General features: G+C 34.3%; 1 long non-coding RNA gene across 1 annotated transcript; it reads left to right on the forward strand.

Moving 5' to 3' along the window:
* Positions 1 to 240: 240 nt before the first annotated feature.
* Positions 241 to 2,558, forward strand: LOC127075479 (uncharacterized). Its single transcript, XR_007786464.1, has 2 exons — positions 241 to 642; positions 2,250 to 2,558. It is a non-coding gene; the product is annotated as an uncharacterized LOC127075479 (long non-coding RNA).
* The last annotated feature ends 3,288 nt before the right edge of the window (positions 2,559 to 5,846 follow it).

A 5,846-nucleotide genomic window follows, 5' to 3' on the forward strand; every position in this document is an offset into this window, starting at 1 on the left:
AATCAAAATCTACATCTAAGTATATTTATTATTTTTTCTAAGTGTTTTCATTAAAAGAAAATAAAATGCATAAAAAACTATTGAAAAAACAATTAAAAAAAGAAAGAGGATGCAGGGGTGCAGTGTGTGGCAGGGGTATGGATTGTAAAAGCATTGTTGGGCTTCAACAAAGAAAGCCCATGCTAGTGGAAATTTCAGAGGAAGGAGCATATGAATCAATTGGGGTGTATAAATCAATTTCTTTGCACCTAAAGCCTAAATGCACAACCACATGAGAGAGAGAGAGAGATAGAATCTGCATTCAATTCATTTCATTCAATATCCAACGCGTTCAAAAATTCATACCAAAACAAACGTCCAAGTCCTCGATTCAACAATTCACCCATATATTTCCCTAATTCCTATCACTGAGTCTAAATAGAGCAAAGCAACACATGAACCCCAAAACAATGGAATCAAAATTAAACGGCGCAGGGGCCTTAAGAGGGATCCAAACCTTAGGGGTTGGTCCCTCTGACATTGGACTACATCATTGCAATACAAATTTGAGATGAAGAGGTAGAAATCTTAGCTGTTGGAGTAGCTATGGAGGCTCCTCATAGGTGTCGTGTGTCAAAGAAATTTAAAGGTTCCCCGCTTCAGGTAAAATCCACATTCCTTGCTCAAGTTTGAAGTGTGTTTCAATCTTCTTATTCTTCTCTCTTCTAATGTCTTATGAAAGCTTGTTGTTATTTTTAACACGTGTGTGAGAGTGGAGAGGAGCTTGTTGATGAAATTGATGAGAGGCTTAGCTCAATTGTTAGAGCTTCCAATGTTGAAGATCTACAATTATGGTGATGAGCATATGGTGAAGGTGAGATGGGAGACTGATGATTTAGAGAGTTCTGAGGTAATGATTGTGCCAATGATTGGTCTCCCCCAATGATTGGGGATGATTATTATTTACAAAGTGAGTGATGATGTCACTGATTAGGGAAACCGTTAGGGTAGTTAGGGCAGTTACCCTTCAGTTAAGTTTCTAATAGCAAAGTGGTTAGATGTTAGTAACAATGTTAGTTTTGTATGTTAGATTCAGTTATGCAGAGTCAGAGTTAAGAAACAATTAGTGCAGTTAATTCAGTCAGTTAGAAAATTGGATGGAGTTAATTATTATATTATTGAATGCTAGACTGTTATTGCAGTTAGTTTGAAAAAGGGAAAGTTGTTAGTTAGTTGTTATATTAGATTGGATTGGGATGTTAGTTCTGTTAGTTAGAAGATGTTGAAATTATGTTAGTATGAAATAGCATTTAACTTAAGTTAGTTCAAATTGTTATATTGGATTTTTATAGTTGGAATAGTTAGTTGTGGCTGGTGTCTTCAAGCTGCAGCTATAAACCACAATTTCGATTTGTTAGTATTAGTATTGGTGAATTCATTAATAGTTGGAATGAGCTAACTAGTTGTGTAAGGATTGTAGTGCTATGAGAAGTTATTTTGTGATAATTATCATAATTGAATTGAATTTGCATTGGACTGTTGATTCAACAAAGGTTGGTTTTGAATGAAAACGGTTAGAAGAAAAATGTTAGAAGTGTTAAATATCCTATTAAGGTTCAATTAGTATGGTCGGCAAGATGTATACTAGTGAATTTAATTGTTTCACTATAATTGTTATGAAATGTATGTTGATTGAAAGTGCAGGTCCTGTATGATGTCAATTGGTTTTGGTGTTGAACCTATAGTTAATTGATATGTTAATTGGAACTGTCATCTCTTAATTTGTTGATGCACCCTGTGGAATATGCTATGCCATGGTTTGTTTGAATAAACTATTTGTTAAAAAATGTTATTTTAGATGCTATGAAATTGTTAGGTTAATTGTATTCAGTAATGTTATGCTAATGTAAAAAAACTCACTGAACTAGCTAGGCAGAATTTGTTGTTGGTGAAAACTTGTAGTCATATTGTTAGTTTTATGTGTAACGGTATGCTTGATTAGTTAATTCGCTTTGAATGGTGTGGTTCATGTGTAACTGTTAGAAGCTATGCATGCTACTTTGTGAAATTAATGCTACTTATCATTGTCTGTGTTATGGTTGTATTTTAAAATGGTTTGGAATTGAATTTGAACATGTTGGTAAATGATTGTCACTTGTTAATTTGGATGATGGAAAGGTTTGACTTATGGCTTGGAATTGTTTTTGTATCAATGAACATAGGTTTATGATATGGTTTGTAACTAAGGTTCTTTGTTTATGTCCTTGTAGGGTGGAAGCACACTTGGCTTAGGCAAGGTTGGACATGGATTAATCAAGGCATGGAATTTTGGTAAAAAGACCAAGGACCGTGAAGAAAAAAAGACTAGGGTAGCTTGGGATTGAAGATAGTATTGTAATTAGGTTAGGACTAGTAGAGTTGACTTTGGTCAACTGATTGACAAAAAAGTCAATAGTTGACCAAAGTTAATTGTAGGTCAAAGTTGTATTCTTTTGTAGGTTTTAGATTTTGTATCTTTGTAATGACTTTGTAAATGGATGTAAACCTTGATGTATTTGTAATGAAGAATGGGTTTCTAACTTGATCTTTAAATGAATTTTCTAGAAATGTATTTTGACCTTGTGTTGATCCCTTGCAAACAAACCTGATTCAATGCCTAGAAGATGCACTTGCAATGTCTCGAATGGACCTTGATGAACTCTCTTGAATAAATCTCAGAGACTTAAAGGACCTATTATAGCTAATGAATCCACTGTAAACCTTCATAAATGATCACAATGATTCTTGTAAGTCTTGATCAACTCCAAACCAACAATTCAACGCACATGAACAATGAGTGCCAAAAGTCAAGCAATTAGGGTTTCATGTGAAGGTGAGAAAAACAAGAAAGGGGGGGTTTGAATTGTTTGAAAATAAGCGCTTTTTCAAAATGAAAATCACACAAGGATTTTTATACTGGTTCGCTTATAACACAAAGCTACTCCAGTCCACCCGGCCAAGGTGATTTCGCCTTCAACAAGGACTTAATCCACTAATCTTGAAAGATTGATTACAAACAACGTCTAAGAGAAAGATCTCTTAGTCCTCTCAAGTATATAGACTGCACAGAGTCACTTGAGGAAATACAACAAAGATAAAAACTTATGTAATCTAGAGTGCTTCTAAGATAAGCAAATATTACAACAGTAAGAACAAAGTGTTTTACGTTTCAAGCAAAAGCTTTGTGAAATATTGAGAGAGATGAATAATGTTTTTGTGTATGCTTGCTTTCTCTAACCTCTCAAAGTTGATTGCTGTCCTTTATATAGGAGAGAAAGAGCCGTTGAAAAATCATAGCAGATAATAACTCTTGAATAATAATTAGTGCCATAACTTATGTTGCTTGTTGCCAAAGCAACTTTCTCTCCTTGAATGACTACTTTCCAAAAATAGTTCCTTTTCATTTGAATTTTGGAGTTAACGTCTCTTTCTGTATTAGGAAATCCATTTCCATAACTTTATTTGAAGTTAACGTTACTCTTCCTTATTTAGCAATTCCATAATCAGAGTCTTCGTGTTTCTGGAGATCTTGCTATCTAACTTCTGATGTTGATCTCTTTTGAGTTCTGATGGTTTCTTCAGATAGCGCTGAGAACTTCTGGAGTTTGACATACCGTTGTTCAGAGTCAGAACTTCTAGAGCGTACTTCTTGTTCAGATGCTTCTGATATTTTGCTGTTTTGCTCAGAGTTAGACTTTCTTGAACGTGTTTCTACTTCAGATGCTTCTGGTCTTCTGATAATTTGTATCTGATATGATTCTGTATCTGATGATTTCTTCCTTCTTTCCTTAGAACCCTGCACACTTAGAAACTTTTCGTTAGGGTGCCATTTTTGGTTTCATCCTTTGTTATCATCAAAATCATGGAATCTGTTGTAGAACAATTTTTGTTCTTACATCATGGACCAAATCAAGATACCATGATGAAATTCACACAAACCAAGATCTCAAGAACCAAGAATTAGGGTTTCATGATCAAGATTTCAATGATAATCCTCTCCACTTAGATGCACCACCATAGTTCCATCAATTTGATTCCATGTTATCCATAACTAACAAGAGACATAAGGATCCATGATGCTTGGTTTGAAAATGATAATGTGAATGAATGATATAGATGAATATGGCATGATTATCATGAGCCGGATGAAAAGCAAAAGGGGATGGAAAATTCTAGGGTATGACACTAGGGAAACAACAGTTCCAGCATGGGAAAGGGCAAAGTAGAAAATGAAGGCAATGAAAGAGGATGCATGGAAAGATATGTTGGTTTGCCCCTGCTTGCCATTGGAGCGGATCACACTTCAATACATATCCAAAGTGTGACTTACAAGTGAACAACATGTGTAAAGTATTCAATAGGGAAATATTGGAGCATAGGGAGAATCTATTATCACTCTATTAGAAGGCATCAAACATTACATCACCAAGAGGATGACAAGTCAGGAGAAGTTGTTATAGGGCTACACTGGATCCATATGTCCTAAAATCCATGTGGTTATTGAGAAGAATAAGAAGAAAGCACAAGGTTTGAGCCCTACATGGCATGGTGATGATGACCTATCAATATTTGGTGTCACCAATGGCATTGATACTTATTGTGTGGATCTAAAAAACTTGCTCATGTAGAAATTGGGATTTGTATGGTATACCTTATTATCATGTAATTGCATGTATATGGAACATCAAGAAAATGCCTGACAATTATGTTGTTGCATGTTATAGGTATATGACTGATATGGTATCCTAACTCTGTTTACTGCAATTTTGACTGATATGTTATATGTATGTCTGATGTGGTATAATAACTATGTTTTTTTATTTAGGAAATAAACATTTATGGAAACTTACTCAAACATTGCGTATCCAACCAATGGACCACAATTGTGCCCTATAGATAGTCAGAATACAGTGGCACCACCAGTGATGAGAAGAGCCATAGGTTGGCCAAAAAAATAGAGGAACGCGACACATGATGAACCTAGAAATCCTCACATATTGCCAAGGATGTTTTCAATTGTCACATGTGTAAAATGTGGTGCTATGTGACATAATAAGAGGAGTTGTAAAGGAAAAAGGGAAGCTGGTATGGAAATTTCAAAGGGTGGTAATAAGTCAAAGAAGGCTAAGAAAGTGAATAGTGGAAAGGGAACCAAAAAGTCAAAAGAAAAGAAAACATAAATTGCTCAAAGTTCACAAACTCCTCAACCTACTCAAGAATAATGACTTTGATTGTAGTTTTAAGCAACAATGTATGGATCTTAAGTAGTTTCATTTTGACTTAAGGAATGACTTGAGTTTTATTTTGGTTGTATTGTATGGATTTTAAGTAGTTTCATTTTGACTCAAGTAGTGTCTTGAGTTTTGTTTTGGCGGTATGAATATTAATGTTCAAACAAGGTTAATGTTAAGTATTATGGTTTGATTTACATGCCTTGTCTTGAGTTTTATTTTGAATACCTTGTGCAAATTACATGTCCAAATTACAGCTCCAAAATTATGCATTATGCAGTCAAAATTATAGGTCCAAATTATGCATTATGTTGTCCAAATTATGTAATATGCAGACAAATTATAGGTCCAAATTATGTATTATGCAGACAAATTATAGGTCCAAATTATGTATTATGCAGACAAATTATAGGTCCAAATTATGCATTATGCAGCCAAATTATTCATTATGCAGTATAATTTATGAAGTCCAAATTATGCAGTCCAAATTATGCATTATGCAGTCACACTTATAGGTAAAAATTATGCATTATGGAGTCCATATTATGCAGTAAAAATTGAACCATATCAACAACTTGAACAATGACATTAACTTCA

This window comes from Lathyrus oleraceus, chromosome 4, assembly GCF_024323335.1.
Source record: "Lathyrus oleraceus cultivar Zhongwan6 chromosome 4, CAAS_Psat_ZW6_1.0, whole genome shotgun sequence".
Lineage (NCBI taxonomy): Eukaryota > Viridiplantae > Streptophyta > Magnoliopsida > Fabales > Fabaceae > Lathyrus > Lathyrus oleraceus.